This window comes from Triticum urartu, chromosome 7A (assembly GCF_056163025.1).
Source record: "Triticum urartu cultivar PI428250 chromosome 7A, HENAU_Tu73, whole genome shotgun sequence".
NCBI classification, from domain to species: domain Eukaryota; kingdom Viridiplantae; phylum Streptophyta; class Magnoliopsida; order Poales; family Poaceae; genus Triticum; species Triticum urartu.
Genome location: NC_141879.1, coordinates 54165759 through 54191445, shown reverse-complemented (window position 1 = coordinate 54191445; position 25687 = coordinate 54165759).

Here is a 25687-nt window from a genome sequence, read left to right as displayed (position 1 = left end):
CATGAAAATGAGGAGGTCATTGAGTTTTGTATTGACTTTATTCCTGACCTTAAGCCGATTGGTGTTCCTGAATCGCAGCATAAGGGCAGACTGGATGGAAAAGGCACGCTAGGAGGGGAACAAATAATATGTATGGACGGACATTCTCTCACTGAAGCACACTACACAGTTCTACAGAATTCCGCCTTGGTGGCTCCGTATATGGATGAACACAAGAATTTGCTACGCTCCAAACACCCGGAGCGGTCTGATGACTGGATTACACGTGAACAAACCAGGAGTTACGCCAGCTGGTTGCAGACACGTACCATGCATGACACCTCTATTGAAGATGACATGTACTTGCTGTCCCAGTTACCATCTTCGAATATAATGACTTTAAAAGGGTACGAGATAAATGGTAATACATTTTACACGATCGCCCAAGATAAGAAGAGCACCAACCAAAACAGTGGTGTCCGCTTTGATGCAGAAACCAAGACAGGAAAGGAAACATATTATGGTCATATACATGACATATGGGAACTTGACTATCGACGTGGTATGAAGGTCCCTTTGTTTCGGTGCAAATGGGTCAATATGACACGAGGCGGGGTAACGGAAGACCCGCAGTACGGAATGACAATAGTGGATCTCAACAATCTTGCGTATGCAGACGAACCATTCGTCCTAGCCAATGATGTGGCACAGGTTTTCTATGTGAAGGACATGTCTACCAAGCCAAGAAAAAGAAAAGATAAGGAAGTGAATGCATCGTATGATGAGCCAAAGCGGCACATAGTTCTTTCTGGGAAGAGAAACATCGTGGGACTGGATGACAAGACAGACATGTCAGAAGATTATGAAAAGTTTGATGAAATTGCTCCATTCACAGTGAATATTGACCCGAGCATCCCGTTAAATGATGAAGATTTTCCATGGTTACGGCGCAAAGGGACACACGCGAAGAAAAAGTTTCACACCCAAAGATCTGGGATGTGATCGGCTTCACTATCATCACATTCTTCTGTGTTTCACACCCAGGAGGGAATCTCTATAATAGTTAGGGTAGTTATGTGTTTTGGCATTTGAAACGCTAAGAAATTTTATGTGCAAACAAATTCTTTCATGCCTTTACTAATTTTTTTAAGCTAAATGACCCTGAAATTGAAAAGCATTTCAAATGAACTCAGAAAAGGTTGAAAGTTGGCATGGTATCATAATTTCACTCACATAGCATGTGCAAAAAGTAGAGAGGGTTACCGCAAAAACTGGATGCACTTCGTGTACTAAATGGATAATCTCTTTCGAAGTATCAGGGTTTCGGATGAAAACTCATCCGTTACAAAAGGCATTTCATTTTTTTAAATAACCTAAGCATTACCAAATTGAATATAATGATAAAACAAACTAATATTAAACATAAGAAAAAAGAATCACTAAAAAATCTATTCTCAAAGTTAAGTTATTCACAAACTAGTGATTCACACAAATTTCAAATAAATCAAAATTTAAACTATTCAAATTTGTAAACTACCGGTACTAACATAAAGTTTGTAATTTTTTGTACCTAAAGCAAAAATATTCACAAAGAAACTCTAAATACAGCAAAAAAACAACTCAAACAAAAATAAATAAAGCAAAAAAATAAGAAAAAAAGCCCACCTACTGCTCCACAGCGGCCTGCATACGACTAGAAACCCAACCTATTGTTGGGCCAGGATGCAGGCCCGTAAAGGCCCAGTAGGCCCACAGGGCAGCACAGAACATTTAGGCCCAGTAGGCCTGCTTTGGAGAGGAGCTCGAGGGAGCTACCGCACTGGGGCTTATAAACCAGTGCGGACGCCCCTCGGCTAGCGAGGTGGGACTAAACATTTCGCACCGCACCTGCGCCAGCGCACCCCCTTTAGTGTCGGGTGGTAGCACCAACCGGTACTAAAGGGGGACCTTTAGTACCGGTTGGAGCCACCACCCGGCACTAAAGGGGGTGCGGTTCCCGCCGCTTGGCCTGGCCAAAACAGGCCTTTAGTACCGGTTGGTGGCTCTAACCGATACTAAAGGTCCATCCTATATAACTAAACACTTCAAAAATTTCAGTTTCTCCTCTGCTTCTTCTCCTCTACCCCGTCGCCCGCCGCCCCCGTCTCCATAACCCTCGTCGCCGCCCCCGTCCCCGTCGTCGCCGCCCCCGTCCCCGTCGTCGCCGCCCCCGTCCCCGTCGTCGCCGCCACGTCGTCCCCGTCCCCATCGTCCCTGTTGTCACCGCCGCGCCGTCCCGGCCCGTCCCGCATCATCCCCGTCCCCGTCATCGCCGCCCCGTCCCCGTCGTCGCCGCCCCGGCCCGTCCCCGTTGTCGCCGCCCCGTCCCTGTCCCCGTCGTCGCCATCCCCGTCGTCGCCGCACCCGTCGCCGTCCCCGTCGCCGCCCCCCGTCGCCTCTCGCCTCGCCGGTGAGCACACACACACATAGCATTGTTAGAAATTTTTCTTTTTTTAGTTATAGAAATAGTTAGTTATATAGCATTGTTAGAAATGTTAGAATTGTTAGAAATTTTTTCTGTTTTTTAGTTATAGAAATAGTTATAAAAAGTTAGAAATTTTTCCTTTTTTTAGTTATAGAAATATTAGAAATGTTATACAAATGTTAGTTATATATATAGAAATGTTATAATTTTTTTTTTCTGTTTTTTAGTTATAGAAATATTAGAAATCTTATGGAAATGTTAGTTATATAGCATTGTTAGAAATGTTATAGGAATGTTAGTTATATAGAAATGTTAGAAATATTAGTTATCAAAATCCAATCATTAAAAAAATGTTACTTTTTGCAGGCATATAGCTAGTATTTGTTCTCGACGATGCCCGGCCCGCATCCTCGCTGTCGACCCGTCCGCGACGACGTCCGGCTGACCCATGTCTGGGACTGGGCTCCGCCGGGCTGGCACTGGGAGGTGCTGCCTGGAGGGGCGCGCCGCTTGATGAGGAACCCGGCCCCGGGTCCCGTCATCGACCCTGATCTCATTTGGTGGCGTTCGCGTGGGCCAGTGTCGGTGCGGAGGGAGCTGGCCCCGCCGGAGGTGGTACGTCGCCGTGTCAGGGAGGAGGACGAGCACGTCCATCACTACATGGTTGCGTTAGAGGGCGGCAGGTTCTCCAATACCTGGCAGTTTCTTCAGGGATCTCACTTCAGCTATGATCCTGTGAGGGTTCCTTCTCTTTGGGTGTCCACCGCCCGCGCCGCAGGAACCGCGAGTGTCCTAGATTCTTCTGTAGTATTCGATCTTTATTAGCTACCTAGCCAGTGATGTACTCGATATATAATATTCGAGACGATGTATTCGAGATTATATATTACTCGAGACGATGTATTCGAGATTATATCTATTATTCGAGACTATGTATTCGAGATTATATCTATTATTCGAGACAATGTATTCAAGATTATATCTATTATTCGAGACGACGTATTCGAGATTATATTCAATGATGCTTATTGTGTACTATGATTGATTCAGTTTTTCCTTATTAATTGATTGCATCCATGCATTGTAATTTAAATATATTTCTTTTGGATTAGTTAAACAAAACCTATGGCGGACAATACCGGCATAGAGGGAGAAGAGGCCCTGTTCAATATCATACGCAATCCTCGCGGGCCAGATGATGATCAGAATGAAGAAGATTATGATGGCTCCGAATATCTAAACAACACCGGGGAGGGTGATATGATATTCGATCGCGACGACCGAATTGATGAAGTCGTGAACTATGAACATGACGAAGAAAATGTTTATCTTGAAACAACAAAGACCGGCGAGGTATATATATTTATATAAGCAGGCATCTGGTGATCATCACATGTTTTATATGACTTGAAGATATATTAATGAATCGATCTTTCTTCTTTCAGCCATCCGGATCGAGCAAATCTTCAGGCAACAGGATGAAACGAGGCCTGAACAAAAAGTTGAAGGAGGGCGTAAAGTACAATATCAAGGCAATCAGACCTAATGGCGAACCATTCGCGCCTAAAAAGATTGCGGACAAGTTCGTTCGTCAGTGCGGAGTTCTTGTGAAGGACCAACTCCCGATCTCCCTTCAAGAATGGAGAGAGCCATCAAAGCCACGTCCAGGAGTTACTTTTGTCGACGACAGACAAAAACAGTTGCTTTGGGAAACGCTCATGGAACATTTCACCCTACCAGATCATTTCACAAATGCAGATGTGGAGAAAGTCAAGGACGCTTCTCTTAGGAAGATGGCGGTTGCATTCAAGAACCACAAGATTTGTGAATGGGCCAAGTACGTCAACGGAGGAAGGAAGACTCCAGTATTTGAGGGAACACTAGAGAACCAAAGTGCTCATTGGGACGATTTCGTGAAATTCAAGGATTCAGAATTATCTAAGGAACGGTCGAGAATAAACAAGGCCAATGCCGCAAAAAAGGATAAGTTCCATAAGCTGGGGCCAGGTGGCTATGCGGTGGGATTGCCTAAGTGGGATAAGTCTGAGAAAGAGATGCTGGATGCAGGTGTCACTCCAGAAACATTGCGCTGGCCCCCAGGTGCAGGACTTGGTTCTATGCGCATGGGGTGGAGTTGGACCCGAAGACAGGCAAAGTTTCCAAGAAGGCATGTCTGGACGGAGCCGAAGATAAGCTACTTGTTGCAATAGAAGAGGCTCGATCCGGGTTGTTCTAGCCCAACAGAGAGAACGACGAGCTTACGCGTGCCCTGGGAAATCCTGAACACCTGGGAAGAACACGAGGCATGGGCGCTATTCCGTGGTATGAGGGGTTTTCGGACTGGAACGCCGACTACAGAACCCGTGCGAGAAAGAAGATTGCGGAGGAGAAGAAGAGGAAGATGGAGGAGGAGCAGAGGAAGCTAGAGTATGAACGCCTTCAAGGCCTAGAATCAGTGCACGTGGACTTGGCAATCAAATTCCAGCGGCAGCAGGAGCAGATCGACTCACTTAGCCAGCAAAGGGGGTCTTAATAGCTAGCGGATGATCCACCAATGGATAGCACCGTCCCATCCATGCCGAGAAGCAGCGCGGGTTCCGCCCCGGGCGACGCATTGCTGGATAGCTACCCAGTGGATGACATCATGGAGAACACTAACTGCGATCTACACTTCAAAATGAAGAACATATCCATGAAGGTGGCGGACGCCATTGCTTTTACAAATCCCCCCGAGGCAACCTTCCATTGCAACCCGATTCCAGCGGGCTATGCTCGTGTCTTGGTTGATGAGGTGGTGGACCAATATTCGGGGCTAGAGCTTGACATTCTTGGAGGTGACGATGAGCACACACTAGGAGAGGCCAACCATCGTATCATCCTATGGAGAAAGGATTGCATCATCTTTCGAAGGCCACCGACACCGCATCATCCGACTCCTCGTCACAGTTCACCACCGAGTCAGCAGACTCCCGCTCCTCCAAGTCCACCAACGCGTCAGGCTACTCCTCCTCCAAGTCCGGCACAGCTTCAGGCCACTCCTCCTCCAAGTCCGGCAAAGTGTCAGGCCACTCCTCCTCCAAGTCCGGCACAGCTTTAGGCCACTCCTCCTCCAAGTCCGGCACAGCTTCAGGCCACTCCTCCTCCTCCAACTCAGCCACGTCAGCCGTCCTCGCCGCCTCAGCAATCACGGAAGGGAGCCGCCTCAACTATGGTGCGTAGCGTTACAAGTCGAGGTAGTACTGCAGGTACAGGCGGAGGCAAGCGATTTCAATATGGTCCAAGCCTCGTGCCTCTTCCGCAGAGGCCTTACGACAAGTCCAAGGAGGAAAACCTAGCCATATCGAAGGCCGAGGTGGAAGCCCATTTTGCACCGAAACCGCCACCGTCGCCAAGGGAGAAAGTGCCTGTGGAAAAGATTGACCACTTCATTCGTATGGCTAAGCCACCAGCTCCCAAGCCTGTTGACACAGACTATGAGCGCCACCTCAGGAAGTTAAATCGAGCACGTCTACAGAAAGAGGCGAGCTCGAGCTCGAGCAAATCAGCTGGCAAAAGGAGCAGTAAAACCGTTCCCCAACTGGGAGAACAGGCTGCGCAATCAATCCCCCCACTTGTTGTGCCAACAACACATGAGAGTAGGCGCGCCCAATATTATTGTGGGCAAACCGTTAACGTTCCCGGGGTGGGTGATATGGTAATAACCGAGGAGCATATTGCGTAGGCTCAATCGATTGGGATCACTGTTGGACAACTCCTCGATATCGAGCCCATGTCTCCGACTAGAGAGGAGGAAATAAAACGAAAATATGCCCGGGGCCAACCTTTGGTCGAGCCAGAGGAGGTCAATAAGCTCCCAACGAGAATGTATGAATTGCATCAATGGTACATGGACATTACCAAGATTTCCAATCGAGAGTCCCTCATGGTGAATGTCAACGAGGAGCATTACTACCATAAGAAAGTTGTGACCGTTGAGTATTCAGAACTTTTTCCGCTATACAATAAAGACGCACTCGACAAATCTATCGTCAGTTGCTATTGTCTGTAAGTGATTCCTTTCTGTAATTTAAGTCTCAAGCTAGCTGATCATTTTGATCAATCATTACCTGTAATTATCCTCACTATATTCTTTTCTGTGGTATTATGCAGGATGAAGATTTATGAAATGAAAAAAGGTGGACGCTATGGCATTGGGTTCGTTGACCCAAATACCATTAATGAATACACATGGAAATTAGATCCATATCACGCAAAATGTGTAGAGGAAAGCATGCTACAGTTCTTCAAGGAACTCAAATACAATGAAGATATACTACTTCCTTACAACTTCCAGTGAGTCACACTATCTTGTACTACAAATTCTGTTTTTCCTACTAGCTATAGCTACATGTTTTTGCTTACATATGCCCGCTTAATTAAGACATGCAAACGTGTGTGCATGCAGATATCACTGGATCTTGTTAATCATTAAAGTTGATGAAGGAACAGTTGAAGTACTAGACTCGCTACTTAAGAAAGCAAGTGACTACACCATCGTGAACGGGATAGTCAACAGGTAATTTCAATCACTATTAACTATATCTCAGCCTATTTAATTAGTTCATCATTTCCTGATAACAACTATTTAATAACCCATTTATTCATTTTCTTTGTCGGCGGGCAGGGCTTGGGCAAAGTTCATCAGGGTCACTCCAGGCCCATGGAAACAAAGTCTGAAATGGTATCGACCCAAGGTAAGTAATTAAGTAGTACTAGCTAGCTGCCATCTCTTTAATTATCATGCTTGATTAATTATTATCTGATCAAAATTCCATTCTCGTAAAGGCCCTGAGGCAGGCGCCGGGGAATGATCTATGTGCATACTACATTTGCGAGAACATTCGCATGATGGCATCTGAAAGGAGCAAATCTCAAAGATAGGAGTGGGTACGATATCGATTGTCAGAACACTATTCACAATTTTTACACCATTATCGATATCTAGTCACACAACTAATACACATGCATATTGATATCCTTCTTAACAGTTCAAAGAGGTGCGGGACAAGCTCCTAGCACAGGACCGCATAGAAGCAATTCAAGAGGAAATAGCGGGATTTTTGCTCGACCAGGTCATAGATCCCAAAGTAGAATACTATTACCCGCTACCGCCCCCGTGAACCACTTCCAATTGTTATCGTGCTCCGAAGGCACCAATTAGATAGGCTAATGCCACTGGCTCCGAAGGCACCAATTAGGAGAAATTATATATATATATACATGTGTGTATATATGTGTGAATTAATTAATGGTGGTTGCACTGGTAGAAAAAGGGCCTATAGTCCCGGTTCGTAAGGGCCTTTACTCCTGGTTCCTGAACCGGGACTAAAGTGTCGGTACTAATGCCCCGACCCTTTAGTCCCGGTTCAGTCCAGAACCGGGACTGATGGGTCTCCACGTGGGCAGTGCCGGCAGCCCAGGCAGGGGGGCCTTTGGTCCCGGTTGATGACATAAACCGGGACCAATAGGCTTCCACACGTTAGCATCTGGCTGGAGCTGAGGTTTTTCTTTTTTTAAAAAAAAAGTGGCTGTTTTAGGGGTTTAGGGGGTTATTTTTAGGTTGTTATTAGCTAGCTAATAGAGAGAAGTGTCCTCTCTTATATCTTCATCCTTAGTTTACCTACGCTACTGCTATGTTCATTTCACCCGTAGATATATATATATAATAACTCATGCATGCTCGCATCATACATCATCATATATAATAACAAGTCCTACTAATTAATCAAGCATCATCATACAACTTCTACTCGTTATTAATAATAAGTCATACGATCATCATCCTCATAGTCATCGAACCCAACCCTACATAATTGTTCTTAGCACATGATCATCAGTATCAGGTAGGACCTAAACACACTTAAGGTAAAATAGCATAAAACAATATAGACCCTGACTCTCCATTATGAAGAATGGAGATCATCCTGTCTCCAATTCTTGCGCCTCGCTTCCTTTTGCTTCCAAGAAGCTCCTTACGACTGTCCATACATTTTTTCCATCCTTTGATTGTCATGTCTCCACTTCTTTTAGAAATCCGGTATGGACAGTTGAGATTCGTAGGATGACCTGGATATATGTTCAAAACACGAAGGCTGCCGCCATTCTGATACATCAAATGAGGCACACAATCCTCTGGGATAAGCTGTTGAAAAACATAGTAATAACTTCGTAGTTAGCAATGATGTACTAGTTTTAGAAGTATGCAAAAAGATGCACGGATGTCGTAATAGTAAAAAAACTTACCAGGGTATCTCCATGGTAGTTACCGTAGTTCAACACGTGCACTAGTGGCACGTATTGACCATAATGTTGAGGAGTTTGATTGTAGATATTGTAATTCTCAAGATCGTTACAAAATCCAACCAGATGAGTTTTCTCCTTGTAAGTTAACTCAGAGCCATCGGTGTAGTAAGTTCTATCTACCATCTTCTGCACATTCTTTGATACTTCAAAATAAGCTGTCAATGGAAATAAGCTGTCAACTATTTTGAAATGAACAATATAAATTAGTTAATAATTAACTATGTTTGAGAAACTCACATAGCGGTAGAACTGGAGGAGTATCAACAAGGACCCAAATGTCCATATTGTCTTGCTCTATTTCAGGATCACCAAGATCCATGGTGACAAGCATACCCTCATCAAAACCATACAATTTGCAAAATGCTTCCCAATTTTTGCAACCAAAATGAGTTACGCTCTCAGCATTATACAACTTTACTTCAAAATCCACATCATGATGGGTCCTTAGGTGAATTTTCTTCGTTTCAAAATTTTCATGGTCTTCAAAATCCATCCTCTCCAAGACATAGCGTCTTGCATGGCATGGGATAAACTATACTCGAATTGTAAAAGATGAAAATTACACGTTGAAATAGTTGAAGTCATGCTTAATTATGAAAAAAAACACTTGTCGTCGTTGCGTACCGTTTCAACTTCGAAAGTCTCCTCGAGCTTAATGCTGAAGCGCCGACCATCGTCCAGGTGAGGCCTGTCGCACTCACCTCGATCGTTGTGGCACCAGTCGCACTCCCCCGGGAGACTTTCGTCGTCCGATGATGACATTTCCTATACGTTCATAATTCAAAGACTAAATTAGATCATTATTATTCAACTAATCATATGCATATGCCTTGCATAGTGCTCTCCAATTTGAGCATTCAATAAGAAAAATGAAATCACAAAATAAACTAGTTCTATTAATTTTCTTGTTAAAAATAAACTACTTCTATAGTAAAATAAACCATTTTTATTAAATCAACTAGTTCAACTACTAAGCACTTACTATAAATAGAATAATGTAGTACTTACTAAAAATAAACAAGTTTACCTAGTTCTAACTAATTCCATTAAACACTTTCTAAGTAGTACTAATTACTAAAAGAGGAGAAGAAGAAGAAGAAGAAGAAGAAGAGGAAGAAGAAGAAAAAAAGAGGAGAAGAAGAAAGGAAAAGTAGAAGAAAAAAAAGAAAAAAAGGAGAACAAGAAGGAATAATATAGGAGAACAAGAAGAATTCTTCTTCTTCTCCTCTATTCCTTCTTCTTCTCTTCATTTTTTCTTCTTCTTTTTCATCTTCTTATTTATTTCTCCTGTTATTTCTCTCCTCTTCTTCTTCTCCTTCTTCCTCTTCTTATTTTCCTTTTTTCTCTCCTTCTTTTTCTTCAAAATATGAACATATACATAAATGACTTTGATCATACATAACGTTCAGATTCCTACACAATATGAACAAAATTACAACAGAAAAAAATAATAAAAATTCTATGAACAAAATTACAACAAAAAAATCATAAAAATTCTATGAAAAAATTGACATATTATTTGCATATATATGAACACACAAACTTTTGCATATGCAACAATAATATCACCAAAAAAATGTATGAACAGAAAAAAATTCTAACTTTTGCATCTAAACTATACATCTAAATTAAGTACAACTAAATTAACTATACATCTAAATTAACTATACATCCTAACTATACAACTAAATTAACTATACATTCTAAATTAGGAAATTACGGCGACGGGGCAGCGGCGGCGAGGAGGCAGGGGGGCACGGGGCGGCGACGGCGACGGCGCGGTCGGGGGAGAAGGCAGGGGCGGCGGACGGCGACGTTGAGGGGCACGGCGTCGGCGGCGAGGAGGCAGGGGGGCACGGGGCGGCGACGGCGACGGCACGGTCGGGGGCGACGGCAGGGGCGGCGGACGGCGACGGTGAGGGGCACGGCGTCGACGGCGAGGAGGCAGGGGGGCACGGGGCGGCGATGGCGACAGCATGGTCGGGGGCGACGGCAGGGGCGGCGGACGGCGACGGTGAGGGGCACGGCGTCGGCGGCGAGGAGGCAGGGGGCACGGGGCGGCGACGGCGACGCGGCGGTCGGGGAGACGGCAGGGGCGGCGGATGGCGTTGGGGCAGCCTGGCGGCGTCGATGTGCTCGGCATCGTCGGGGGCAACTGCGAGGGAAATGTGAAAATTTCCCAAGTCTTTGCTTATATAGCAAAGCCATTGGTCCCGGTTCGTGGCACAAACCGGGACCAATGCACCCCTTTCGTCCCGGTTTGTGCCACGAACCGGGACCAAAGGCCACTTTTCGGCAGCCCAAAGGGCGGGAAGCGGCGTCCTTTAGTCCCGGTTGGTGCCACGAACCGGGACGAAAGGGGTGCATTGGTCCCGGTTGGTGCCACCAACCGGGACCAAAGGGCGTGTACTGGAACTGCCGCGGTGCGTTGGGATGTTTAGTCCCACCTCGCTAGCCGAGAGGGGCTCGGAGTGGTTTATAAGCCCTGCGGAGCCGACCACTTCGAGCTCCTCTCTACTGCAGGCTTACGGGTCTAAATCCACTCTCTGTGCCTGTGGGCCTACTGGGCCTACTGTGGGCCTGCATCCTGGCCCAACTAGCGGGTTTCTAGTCGTATGCAGGCTGTGGTGGCCCAGTAGGCGGCATTTTTAAAAAAAAAATCCAGTTTTTTGTTTTTTACTAACAGCAAAATACTTACTAGTTTTTTGGTTTTTTACTAACAGCAAAATATTTATGATAATTCCTTTTGCTATTAAAGTTTCTTTTTGCTTATAATGTTCTAAACAGAAAATACTTAGATAATTTATTCTTTGTTGCTTTATTTATTTTATTTTATTTTCTACTTATAACAAAATACTTATTGTTAATGAATAGTTAAAATTTGAATAGTTAAAATTTGAATAGTTTAAATTTGAATTTTTTATTTTAGGTCACAAAATTTTATTTTAGGTCACAAAATTTGTTTATGAATAGTTAAAATTTGAATAGTTTAAATTTGAATTTTTTAAGATTTGTGTGAATCACTAGTTTATGAATAACTTTACTATTTGTGTGAAAACACTTTGTGTATTATATTTACTATGTACAAGTTTGTGATTAACTTTACTAGTGCCATTAGTTTTCAAATTAGAATAGTTAAAATTTGAATTGTTTGAAGTTTGTGTGAATCTCAAGTTTGTGATTAACTTTGCTAGTGCCACTAGTTTTCAAATTAGAATAGTTAAAATTTGAATTGTTTGAAATTTGTGTGAATCTCAAGTTTGTGATTAACTTTACTAGTGCCATTAGTTTTCAAATTAGAATAGTTAAAATTTGAATTCTTTGAAATTTGTGTGAATCTCAAGTTTGTGATTAACTTTGCTAGTGCCACTAGTTTTCAAATTAGAATAGTTAAAATTTGAATTCTTTGAAATTTGTGTGAATCTCAAGTTTGTGATTAACTTTACTAGTGCCATTAGTTTTCAAATTAGAATAGTTAAAATTTGAATTCTTTGAAATTTGTGTGAATCTCAAGTTTGTGATTAACTTTACTAGTGCCATTAGTTTTCAAATTAGAATAGTTAAAATTTGAATTCTTTGAAATTTGTGTGAATCACTAGTTTATGAATCACTAGTTTACTAAATTTGTGTGAAAACACTTTGTAGAATAGTTAAAATTGATTTTTGAGTCAATCTTTTTCCTTGCTATTTATTTTAGGTCACAAAAAATAAAAACTTCTCTGTTAGTGAACATAGATGCACTCATAGAGAAAATTAAACATAAATTCATAATTCATTTCTATTTATGAATTTAGGTCCAATTTTCCTCTATAGGTGCATCTATTTTCACTTTGAGAGGAGCTCAACAACGCAGAGAGGGACGGGCTCATAAGCAGGTGTGGGCGCCCTTCGTTTGGCGAGGTGGGACTAAACTCTAGGTGCAACGAGGGCGAACCCTTTAGTCCCGGTTCGTGGCACAAACCGGGACTAAAGGGGAGCCTGTGGTCCCGGTTCATTCCACGAACCGGGGCCAATGGTGGTGGGCCAGGAGCCAGGCCCATTGGTCCCGGTTCGTCCCACCAACCGGGACCAAAAGGTCCAGATGAACCGGGACCAATGGCCCACGTGGCCCGGCCGGCCCCCTGGGCTCACGAACCGGGACCAATGCCCACATTGGTCCCGGTTCTACATTGAACCGGGACTAATGGGCTGAGCCGGCCTGGACCATAGCCCTGTTTTCTACTAGTGTTGTGAGACATTCGATGATATATATATATATATATATATATATTATGATCAGTTCTACTAGAAATTCTATTTGTATCTATGCATAACGTGTACAATATGTAGTATTAAGGTTGTCAGAATCGTGATTTTGAATCGGATCGGAGCTCTGATGGTAGAATTGTAAATCATAGAATCTTCACTACCAGGATCATAGAAACATAGATTTTATGAACTAAAATCGTAGAATCAGATGGGTAAGTTTGGATCGTAAAGTCGTAGAATCGTATAACAGAATCGCGATTCTAACAACCTTGTGTAGTATCGTAAAATACCAGCAAACGAAAAAGAATTAAATGGAAAACACAAAATTAAATGAAAAAGAAATCATAAAACCACCCCCCCCAACATTTTAATACCGGTTGGTGACACCAACTGGTACTAAAGGGCTCCCTGCCCCCGAAGCTGGCTCATGCCACGTGGTTGCCCTTTAGCACCGGTTCGTGCTGAACGGTACTAAAGGGGGGGGCCTTTAGTGCCTACATTTTAGCGCCGGTTACCAAACCGGCACTAAAGGGCCTTACGAACCGGTGCTATTGCCCGGTTCTGCAATAGTGATTGAGCATGTGAAGACTGAAGAACAGCTAGCCGATATCTTCACAAAGCCCTTGGATGAGAAGAGATTTAGCAAGTTGCGGTGTGAGCTAAATATCCTAGAATCTTTGAGTGTTCTTTGAAAAGGACACTCATCCTAAAACTTATGAAAAAATTGATGACTTAGATGTGCAACACATGAAGAAACGTTTTTCTTCAATTCAATGAAGAACAACACTCTTAGTGTGAAGAAATTAACGAAGAGTTTGATTCTCAGAACCCTACGATAATTGTACGCGGTGTATGAAATCATCATTTTTATACGGTGGGTCACGCCACCACCAAAAGTTGAAATTCCTCAATTATTCATATTCTTCAACTTTGCATTGTCTTCACTGCTTCCGTCATTTTTCTTCATTGGTTATATATATGTATATATATATATAAGTTTATGTCCTCTACAGCATTCACTTATTGCTAATTCTTCAAGTTGGTTTTTCTGCTAAGTGAATGTGATCGGACCCTTCCCCCTCTATGCTATACTCAACCCAATCTATTCACAAATTCTTCATGTGCGTTCTATTTGAAACTCGTTCAAAATCTTCACTGTGTCCTTGCCAGCTGAAGAAATTGCGAATGGAACTTTAAAACCTATCTTATCAAAAACTTTAGCTTTGCCGCTCAAACCGTTCCGCATCCCACGTTATACTTATCCACTCACCCACGATCGCACACGATCTCCACCTCTCAGTACGTGGGTGACACATGTCAAGCGAATGAGAAGGGTCAGGGGCACGTTCGTCCAATTTCTTCGGGCGAGCAGTTTTTCACCGTGGCTATAAATACCCCTCCGCCCCTTCCTCACTTCTTTTACTCCGCTCAACCTCTCTCTCCAGCTCGAGCTTCTCAAACCCTAGCGCTGCCACTACTTCATCGCTGCCGGTGAGGAAGAGCTTCACTGCGTCGACCTCGTCGCCGACGTACTCGCGCCGACCGCGGAAATCTTCACTCCACTACCGCCGTAGCCGTCTTCCTCCGCCAAGTTAGGGCGTGGAAGATCTGCACAGACGAACTTCACATCTCCTCACTCCAGTTCGTCGTGTTCTTCGTCCAGGGTAATTAAAAGTTACTTTTACTGTCCTCGTTGATTCGAATGATTATCTTCAAAATCTTCAAAGGTGTTTTTCTTCATAGCTTCACAAACTAAACACCTCACAAGTCATCTGTTCTTGATTCGTTTCTCTAAGCATCATTTTTCTTCAAGATTCCTCAATTGTGTGGATCTTCGATCTATACAACTCTGGAACCTAAGACAAAGAACGCTTAGTGAAATTCTTCAAGACTCATCTGGTCAAATTCCTCAAACTTGTTCTTTTTGAAAAACCCTCTGAGAACGCATATGACCTCTCCAAATTCCTCGCAACTATACTCTGTTCACAGGTACACATGTCAGCTACTGAATCAGTAGGTTCTCATCAACTTAACTCATTTGCAGCGTTCCTCGAAGAAAAGTTGCGTACTTATTCAGAGAATTCAATTGTCCAAATTCCTCAACTGAAGAAAATGGCTGACGGTAAGAAGCCACAGAAGGGAGGAAAGAGGCCTGAGGTCAATACAGCATTTGAGATCCCTGATGAAATATATGCTGGGTACTGCACATCTACTGAGGAAACCAAGAATGAGCGCAAGGTGCGCATTCAGAAAATAGAAAGGATATGGGCAAGAGAGTGGAGGGAGTACAGGTATGTAACTTCAAAGTACATGAAGAAATTCGCACTCAATCCTCCATGCCCAAGAGCTCCATTGGCACCTGGCCAAATCGCTGATCCCACCAACCTCAAGCGCGGTGAGGACTATCCTGATGAATGGGCCAAGCGCCAAGCCAAGTTGGCTAAGAAAGCCAAAGAAGCAGTGAGGAAATTCAATGAAGACTCTGCTGCTGCTGCTACCTCTGCTGAGGCCTTTGCTTTCAAGCCAAAGAACGCTATGTCAAAGAAGCCTGCGCGCAAGCCAAGTGCTTCACCAACAATGCCCTCACGGCCAGAATCCTCAAAGCCCTCATGGCCAATTCCTCATGCTGCTCCTGTTCCTCCAAAGTCCTCAGCTCCTCCGCCAAATCCCTTAGTTGTTCCGACTAAATCCTCAGCACATGTGCATCTCGCCTCGTGCCAAAGGACTGCAGGCATCTCCATTACCTCAGGTGTCTCAGCTAGTTCCTCAGCTGCACCAAGTTCCTCAGCTGGCCCCTCACTGCTGAAGACAAAGGCCACTGCTGGACGAGGTCCTCGCCCAAGTCCTTAAAAGAAACAAGTTGCTTTCCAAGTACCGTCTGAAGAAGACGAAGCTGATGATGATGAACTTGCAGAAATCATCAGAGACAGGCAAGTCAGGGCCGCTAGAGCCAAAGGAACAGGGGTGCCACTGCTTTTGGATCCCAAGTTGATCCTCGACTACATTGATATTTGGCACAAGGACCCCAACACTCCCATGCCTGACTTCAAGCTGACTCCTGGCCAAAGTCACATGCTAACCCACTTCATTCAAGAAGAAAAGTGGAAATTTGAGAAGGCCAGGCAGATCAAGAAAGCGCAGTACAAGAAAGAGCGCTATCTGAAGAAAAACGTTATCTCTATGACAACTGAAGAACTTGTCACTATTCAGACTGAGATCAAGAAACTCGGTGATGACTTTGATGCATATCGCGCTGATTGGCTTGGAGCCAAGGTTCGTTTTGTGAAACTTGCGGATAACTTCACTTCCAATGTTGCAGCCCCAATGCAACAGGAAATTCCTCAGGATGAAGCATCTGCTCAGCCTATTGAAGAAAATGCCAGCACCGCTGATGACAATCAGGCTGCTGAAGAAAATGTGAGTTCCAGGGCTGATGACTGCATTCCAGCCACTGAAGAAATTGCCAGGGCACCCACTAGTGGTGCGCCTGAAGAAAATGAAGAACTCAGGGCAACTGCATCAATTGTGCCTGAAGAAAATCAACCAGATTCGTCAGCTGATCCTGCACCAACTTCAACTCCAATCCTTCCATCTGCACCAGATGTGAAGAAGACCAAGGCTGCAGAGCGTGCTGTAGTGAAGAAAAGGAAAGCATCAGCTTCTTCAGATTCTTCAGCTCCGAAGAAGATGAAGCCTATGACAAGTTCATTTGCTAATCCGATTGATGTTGTTCCCATCTCAACCAGGCCATCAAAGGACCTTGTTCCTTTTGATGAAGAATATGTGATCCCCAGCGGATCAGATGAAGAAACTCCTTCTGCTGCTTCGTCAGAGCAGATTGATGAAGAAATTGAAGTGGATGCGATCCCTTCAACACCTGTCATCTCCTCGCCCATGCCTCAGTTCACAACTGAAGAGGCTGGCGTTGAAGAAATGGAAGATGAAGATGTGGACGTTGGCTGCTCCACACCCGTAATCAGTGATGAATTCTGGGAAAGTCAGCATCCAAACTCTCCAATGTTCACCCCTCTACGACAAATTCCTTAGTCCCCCACACAAAACTGTACAAATGGGCTCTGGAGAAACTCATCCCACTGCATCTGTCCATGTGGAAATTCCAGCCACTAGCGCTGAAGAAACTGCTGCTGCTGAACAACCAACGATGCAGACTGCCACTGAGGAAGAACCAGAAATTCCTCAGCCTGAAGAACCTGCGATTGAGATTCCTGAGGTCGTGATGCAACTCACTGACACTCCTCTGCCAAAGCCAAAGGATCCATTCTCACGCAAGCAAAAGTTCAAGGCTGATGATTTCTTCGGCGAGCACATATTCTTCGAAGATTACAACCCATATAACTCTGGTCGCATTAGGAAGAGGCATTTCTGGACTGCTAGTCAAGCCAATTTCTATTCCTCAGTGTTGTTCAACAAGGAGAAAATCTTCTACCATGAGCATATTCCTCACGTGGATATGGAATCTCTGTCGTGCTTCGCACCAGTCCTCAGTGTTCTTCACGACGCTGGACTGCTAAACTTTTGCTCTGACATCTGTGATTGGAATGAAGAACTGATTCTTCAATTCTATGCAACGTTGCACATCACCGGAGATGCTGAAGATGTGAATTCATGGGTGCTGGACTGGATGTCTGAAAACACTCACTACACTGCACCAGCATCTGAATTGCTTCGTGCTCTACCACTCAGTGCTCCTCTTGAAGAAGCTCGCTGCATCTACAGTGAACCTGAGCTCACACATCATTACATGCAGGTGCTGACGAAACCTTTGAAGCCAGGTCAAGCACCAAGAACCAAATTCCTCGTGAAGGAATTGTTGTACGTGCCTAGAACTATCTATCGTATTCTTACGAGGACAATCAGTCCTATCAAAGGCCACGACTCATATGATGAGGAAATTGTTGGCATCATGAAGAATCTGGTATTCAACATCGTTCATGGCATTCTTGTCAATTATCACGATTTCTTCATGAGGACTATGGCAAATGTTGCACTGTCTCCGTTTGAGCTGAAGCCTTATGCACCTTGGATTATGAGATTCCTCAGGACAAGGTCTTCACTCAACTACAAAGCTGATTTCCAGAATCACCTCAGCTACTTGCCCCCAATTGAAGTCCTCAAGCAGACATATTCCTCAGTTGATGGAAAGGGCAAGGCACCAGCTGTAATAGATGAAGGCATTCGTCCATTGGATGGTCAGTTTCGCAAAGCTGCATCTTATTCCACCAATGATGACTCTGCCACACATGACTCTGCCAATGCACCCAAGTCCACTCCTCAAGGCACTGCTCCGCGCGTGATGACTGACCGTGAACTTCTACTTAGTCTTCACCAGAAGGTGGATCGAAATCACAAATGGGTTAAGCGTCAGTTTGATTCACTTCTTCACAACATGACTGCCACACACAATGCAGTGAAGAAAAACCACTACTACCTCCATCAAGTCTTCGGTCGCACCTGGGCAATCCTGTCACATCTGTATGGTGAAGAAGATCTGAAGAAAATGGGTCTCAATGAAGATTTTTAGTGGTCTGCACCTCCACCGAAGAAATTCAAGAAGGTCAAGGTTCCTTCTCTGGTGGCTAGCTCATATTTTTCATCGCGCGACACTGATGAAAATGAAGACTTGGACGACACTGTGGTAGGCCCTACTACAACAAACAACCCCAACAACGCTGGCGCTCCTTCATCAACTTAATATTCTTCAGGGGCGTTAGTCCTCATATTCGATCCTTTTGGTCATTTGATGACAAAGGGGGAGAATTTTGAGTTAGTCTTCAAGCAGGTCTTTCTATATGGGCGTTTTTTTGTTAAGTTACAACTCTCGTTCTTCTGAGACTTTATTGGATCGAGTTGTAAACTTAAACCCGATGGTGCTCTGATACTTTTGATATGTTTTGCTGCATGCTTATTCCTCATATATGCTAATGCACGCATGCTGAATTACATCAGTCACCATATTTCATCATGCATTTCAAATTCTTCTCTGTTATATGTCAAATGCGTGTACGAATTACAGGATATAGGGGGAGATCTCCATGATTCAACTCTTCAAGTGTGCATTGCTTCAAAAGCAAATTCCTCACTATGCACATCTTCAGGGGGAGTTCTTCTATATCTTGCAATCAAATTCCTCAATATCAGTAGTTACACTTCATATGTTTATCCCCGTTGAAAACTTAACCTATATTGTCATCAATCACCAAAAAGGGGGAGATTGTAAGTGCATCTAGTGCCCCTTAGTGATTTTGGTGTATTGAAGACTTATAGGTTAAGGGACTAATGCGTTTGTGAGTGTACACAGGTCTGTAAGTCTATGAGGAGTTTGATATTTACAGAGAAAGTCGACCCCTAAAAATGAAGTTCTTCGACTGAAGACTTTGGATCACTGAAGACTTTCTGAAGACTTTGAAAGTGAAGAAATTGGTGTGACTTGAAGACTTGGTATTCGTTCGAGGAAGATGAAGCATGAAGACTTTTGTTTTCGTAGTTTCATTTTTCTTTCTTGAGTCATAGGAAACACCATACTGTTAAAGGGGGTCGAGAAAATACTAAGGAAAAATTTCCATGTGATGCTCAATTCAAAATCCTACACCTACCAATCCCTTCGAGTGAAGCCATTGGAAATCTCATACAGTTCAGTCAATTTCTTCAGTGACAGAGACGAAGTTCTTCTGGTCTCTAAGGAATTTGTCGTGACTGAGGAGTTAGGAATTCGCCAGTGCGGATTTCCTACACACTGAGGAATATGATAGCCCTGAGGATTTTGCTACTCAAAATTCCGACCGTTGTTATGCTATGCACCAGCTGTCCCAAAATATCTATCCACCTAACGGTCATATCATTGAAGGGCATTTATGTCTTATCATGTCAGGCTGCTCCCTAGGCTATAAATAGCCTCCCCCTACAAGCACTAGCTAGTTGGCTGCTCCGAGAGAAACTGACACTTGTCATTTGAGAGCAACCCATCCTCCGAGGACTTTGAGCGAAAATCATCAAGTGAGGAAAAGCCCAAAACCCAAACACCTACAAACCCCAAGTGATTGAGCATCACTGAAGAGATTGATCCCGCGTGGATCCGACGCTTGTTACCTTTGAAGACTGTGCTTCTTCCATACGGTTAGGCGTCATGGTCTAGAGCATCCAAGAGGAATTGTGGATTGCCGAGTGACCAAGTTTGTGAAGGTTCGGAAGTCACCTGAAGACTTACCACGAGTGATTGGACGAGGTCTGTGTGACCTTAGTTCAAGGAGAATACGGTGAGGACTGGGTGTCCTGAGCTGCGTGTTCAGGACTGTGTGTCCTCGAGTTTAAATACTCAGCCGCTCCAACCATACGTACAACTGAGACAGTAGTTGGAACTGGTCTACCAAATCATTGTCTTCACCAAGCTTACTGGTTCCATTTCCTCAACTCTTTCATTTCCTCATAATTTAGTTGTGTACTTGTTCATATCTGTGTTTGAAGACTTTGACTGAAGACTTTCTCAATTTCCTCAGTTCAATTTCTTCAGTCTGTTTGTCTTCATCCTGTGTTATCCTATGCTTACGTTTCCTGTACTATGTGCCTGTCTTCATTTCATCATGATGACTATGCTTGTATTCTGTTACGTTTACTGTTGAGTACTTATTCCGATGCTAGTAGTTCTTCGTTAAGGAATTTCCTCACCGACAAATTCCTCAGTGAAGAATATCATTAAAATCGCCTATTCACCCCCCTCTAGTCGATATAACGCACTTTCACTTGCTGGCCAGGCAGCCCCGACGGGGTTTAACGATACGCCCATAGTGATGATTCCGAAAGTAAACTCACCGGAGTTACTTTCGCAATTTCGCCCGATTAGTTTATGCAATGTTCTATATAAGATCGCCACGAAAGCACTGGCTAACCGGCTGAAGGTGGTTTTACCTTTCATGATCTCAGAAGAACAGAGCGCATTCGTACCTGGCAGATTAATTACGGACAATGTATTGGTGGCCTACGAAAGTGTGCATGCGATCAGAAGGAGAAAGCAAAAGAAACCCCTATGCGCTATAAACCTAGACATGATGAAAGCCTATGATAGAGTCGAGTGGGATTTCCTTGAGCAAATGATGATGAAAATTGGCTTCTCTAGTCACTGGACGGAGATGGTTATGAGCTGTGTCAGAACAACATCTTTCTCGGTTAAGTTAAATGGTGGCCTCTCCTATGGGTTTCTCCCATCTCGTGGGCTTAGGAAAGGGGATCCACTCTCCCTATATCTCTTCCTATTTTGTGTGGAGGGATTTTTAGCAATGCTCAAGAATGCACAGAGACAGAAGGATTTAAAAGGGGTGTCCTTTGGGAGTGGAGGACCAACTGTCACCCATCTCTTGTTTGCAGATGACAGTGTGGTGTTCCTTGAGGGGTCCGTAGAGAACTTTAATGCACTCCGAGTCATTTTGCAGGACTATGAAGCGGCCTCGGGTCAGAAAGTAAACATCCAAAAATCTGCTATCTTTTTTGGCAAGGGTATCTCCGAAGCAAGGAAAACTGAGCTGCATCAAGTTAGTGGTATCTCAGCGGAAGCACTTAGCGAGAGGTATTTGGGGCATCCAACTACTGTAGGAAAATCAAAGGATGAAACCTTCAGGTATGTCAAGGAGTGTGCAAGAGGAAATGTGTCAGGATGGAAGGGACAAGGGCTGTCCAAAAAAGCCAGAGAGGTGCTTGTGAAGTCAGGCCTTCAGTCAACACCAACTTTTACCATGAGTTGCTTCCAACTCTCAAAGAAAATGTGTGGGAATTTTTCAACTATCTCATCAAACTTCTGGTGGGGGAAGCAAATGGAAAGAAGAAGGTGCACTGGATTTTCTGGGATAAAATGTGTACGAGGAAACATGAGGGAGGACTTGGTTTTCAGGACCCTGAAGCTTTCAACCAAGCTATGCTCACAAGGCAGGCTTGGAGAATGCTACAGCAACCGGAGACATTGTGTGCACGTGTTCTGAAAGCATGATATTTCATGGTGGGATCGATTCTTAATGCAACTTGCCCGAGTGGTGGATCATTCACCTTCAGAAGCATACTTCATGGGAGGGATATGCTATTAGAGGGACTCATCTGGAGAGTTGGGGATGGTACTACAATCAAAGTGCACCATGATAATGTTGGGGAACGTTGTAGAAAACAAAAATTTTCCTACGGTTTCACCAAGATCCATCTAGGAGTTCATCTAGCAACGAGTGATCGGATTGCATCTACATACCTTTGTAGATCACGCGCGGAAGCGTTCAAAGAACGGGGATGAGGAAGGCGTACTCGACGTGATCCAAATCACCGGAGATCCTAGCGCCAAACGGACGGCACCACCGTGTTCAACACACGTACGGTCAGCGTGACGTCTCCTCCTTCTTGATCCAGCAAGGGGAAGGAGAGGTTGAGGAAGATGGCTCCAGCAGCAGCACGACGGCGTGGTGGTGGTGGAGCTGCAGTACTCCGTCAGGGCTTCGCCAAGCTCTACGGAGGAGGAGGAGGTGTTGGAGAGGGAGAGGGAGGCGCCAGGGCTTAGGTGTGGGGCGCAGCCTTGGCCCTTCCTCCAAGGAAGGGTGCGGCCAGGGAGGAGTCCATCCTCCCCAAGGCACCTAGGAGGTGCCTTCCCCCTTTAGGAATCTTCCTTTCCCTTATCTCTTGGTGCATGGGCCTCTTGGGGCTGGTGCCCTTGGCCCATATAGGCCAAGGCGCACACCCCTACAGCCCATGTGGCCCCCCGGGGCAGGTGGACCCCCGGACCCCTTTCGGCACTCCCGGTACAATACCGATAATGCGCGAAACCTTTCCGGCGACCAAAACAAGACTTCCCATATATAATTATTTACCTCCGGACCATTCCGGAACTCCTCGTGACGTCCGGGATCTCATCCGGGACTCCGAACAACATTCGGGTTACTGCATATACATATCCCTACAACCCCAGCGTTACTGAACCTTAAGTGTGTAGACCCTACGGGTTCGGGAGACATGTAGACATGACCGAGATCGCTCTCCAGTCAATAACCAACAGCGGGATCTGGATACCCATGTTGGCTCCCACATGCTCCTCGATGATCTCATCGGATGAACCACGATGTCGAGGATTCAAGCAACCCCGTATACAATTCCCTTCGTCAATCGGTATGTTACTTGCCCGAGATTCGATCGTCGGTATCCCAATACCTCGTTCAATCTTGTTACCGGCAAGTCACTTTACTCGTACCATAATGCATGATCCCGTGACCAGACACTTGGTCACTTTGAGCTCATTATGATGATGCATTACCGAGTGGGCCCAGTGATACCTCTCCGTCATACGGAGTGACAAATCCCAGTCTTGATCTGTGTCAACCCAACAGACACTTTCGGAGATACCCGTAGTATACCTTTATAGTCACCCAGTTACGTTGTGACGTTTGGTACACCCAAAGCACTCCTACGGTATCCGGGAGTTACACGATCTCATGGTCTAAGGAAAAGATACTTGACATTGGAAAACTCTAGCAAACGAACTATACGATCTTGTGCTATGTTTAGGATTCGGTCTTGTCCATCACATCATTCTCCTAATGATGTGATATCGTTATCAATGACATCCAATGTCCATAGTTAGGAAACCATGACTATCTGTTGATCAACGAGCTAGTCAACTAGAGGCTTACTAGGGACATGTTGGTGTCTAAGTATTCACACATGTATTACGATTTCCGGATAACACAATTATAGCATGAATAAAAGACAATTATCATGAACAAGGAAATATAATAATAATCCTTTTATTATTACCTCTAGGGCATATTTCCAACTGTCTCCCACTTGCACTAGAGTCAATAATCTAGTTACATTGTGATGAATCGAACACCCATGGAATTCTGGTGTTGATCATGTTTTGCTCTAGGGAGAGGTTTAGTCAACGGATCTGCTACATTCAGGTCCGTATGTACTTTACAAATATCTATGTCTCCATCTTGAACATTTTCACGAATGGAGTTGAAGCGACGCTTGATGTGCCTTGTCTTCTTGTGAAACCTGGGCTCCTTGGCAAGAGCAATAGCTCCAGTGTTGTCACAGAAGAGCTTGATCGGCCCCGACGCATTGGGTATGACTCCTAGGTCGGTGATGAACTCCTTCACCCAAATTGCTTCATGCGCTGCCTCCGAGGCTACCATGTATTCCGCTTCACATGTAGATCCCGCCACGACGCTCTGCTTGCAACTGCACCAGCTTACTGCCCCACCATTCAAAATATACACGTATCCGGTTTGTGACTTAGAGTCATCCAGATCTGTGTCGAAGCTAGCGTCGACGTAACCCTTTACGACGAGCTCTTCGTCACCTCCATAAACGAGAAACATTTCCTTAGTCCTTTTCAGGTACTTCAGGATATTCTTGACCGCTGTCCAGTGTTCCTTGCCGGGATTACTTTGGTACCTACCTACCAAACTTACGGCAAGGTTTACATCAGGTCTGGTACACAGCATGGCATACATAATAGAACCTATGGCTGAGGCATAGGGGATGACACTCATCTCTCTATATCTTATGCCGTGGTCGGACATTGAGCTGAGCTCAATTTCACACCTTGCAACACAGGCAAGAACCCCTTCTTAGACTGATCCATATTGAATTTCTTCAATATCTTATCAAGGTATGTGCTTTGTGAAAGACCTATGAGGCGTCTTGATCTATCTCTATAGATCTTGATGCCTAATATATATGCAGCTTCTCCAAGGTCCTTCATTGAAAAACTCTTATTCAAGTAGGCCTTAATGCTGTCCAAGAGTTCTATATCATTTCCCATCAAAAGTATGTCATCTACATATAATATGAGAAATGCTACAGAGCTCCCACTCACTTTCTTGTAAACACAGGCTTCTCCATAAGTCTGCGTAAACCCAAACGCTTTGATCATCTCATCAAAGCGAATGTTCCAACTCCGAGATGCTTGCACCAGCCCATAAATCGAGCGTTGGAGCTTGCACACCTTGTCAGCATTCTTAGGATCGACAAAACCTTCCGGCTGCATCATATACAATTCTTCCTTAAGGAAACCATTAAGGAATGCCGTTTTGACGTCCATTTGCCATATTTCATAATCATAGAATGCGGCAATTGCTAACATGATTCGGACGGACTTTAGCTTCGCTACTGGTGAGAAAGTCTCATCGTAGTCAACCCCTTGAACTTGTCGATAACCCTTAGCAACAAGCCGAGCTTTATAGATGGTCACATTGCCATCCGCGTCTGTCTTCTTCTTAAAGATCCATTTATTTTCTATGGCTCGCCGCTCTACGGGCAAGTCAGTCAAAGTCCATACTTCGTTTTCATACATGGATCCTATCTCGGATTTCATGGCTTCTAGCCATTTGTCGGAATCGGGGCCCGCCATCGCTTCTTCATAGTTCGAAGGTTCACCGTTGTCTAACAACATAATTTCCAAGACAGGGTTGCCGTACCACTCTGGTGCAGAACGTGTCCTTGTGGACCTTCGAGTTTCAGTAGGAGCTTGATCAGAAGTATCTTGATCATCATCATTAACTTCCTCTCTAGTCGGTGCAGGCACCTCAGAAACATTTTCTTGAGCTGCGCCATTTTCCGGTTCAAGAGGTAATACTTCATCAAGTTCTACTTTCCTCCCACTTACTT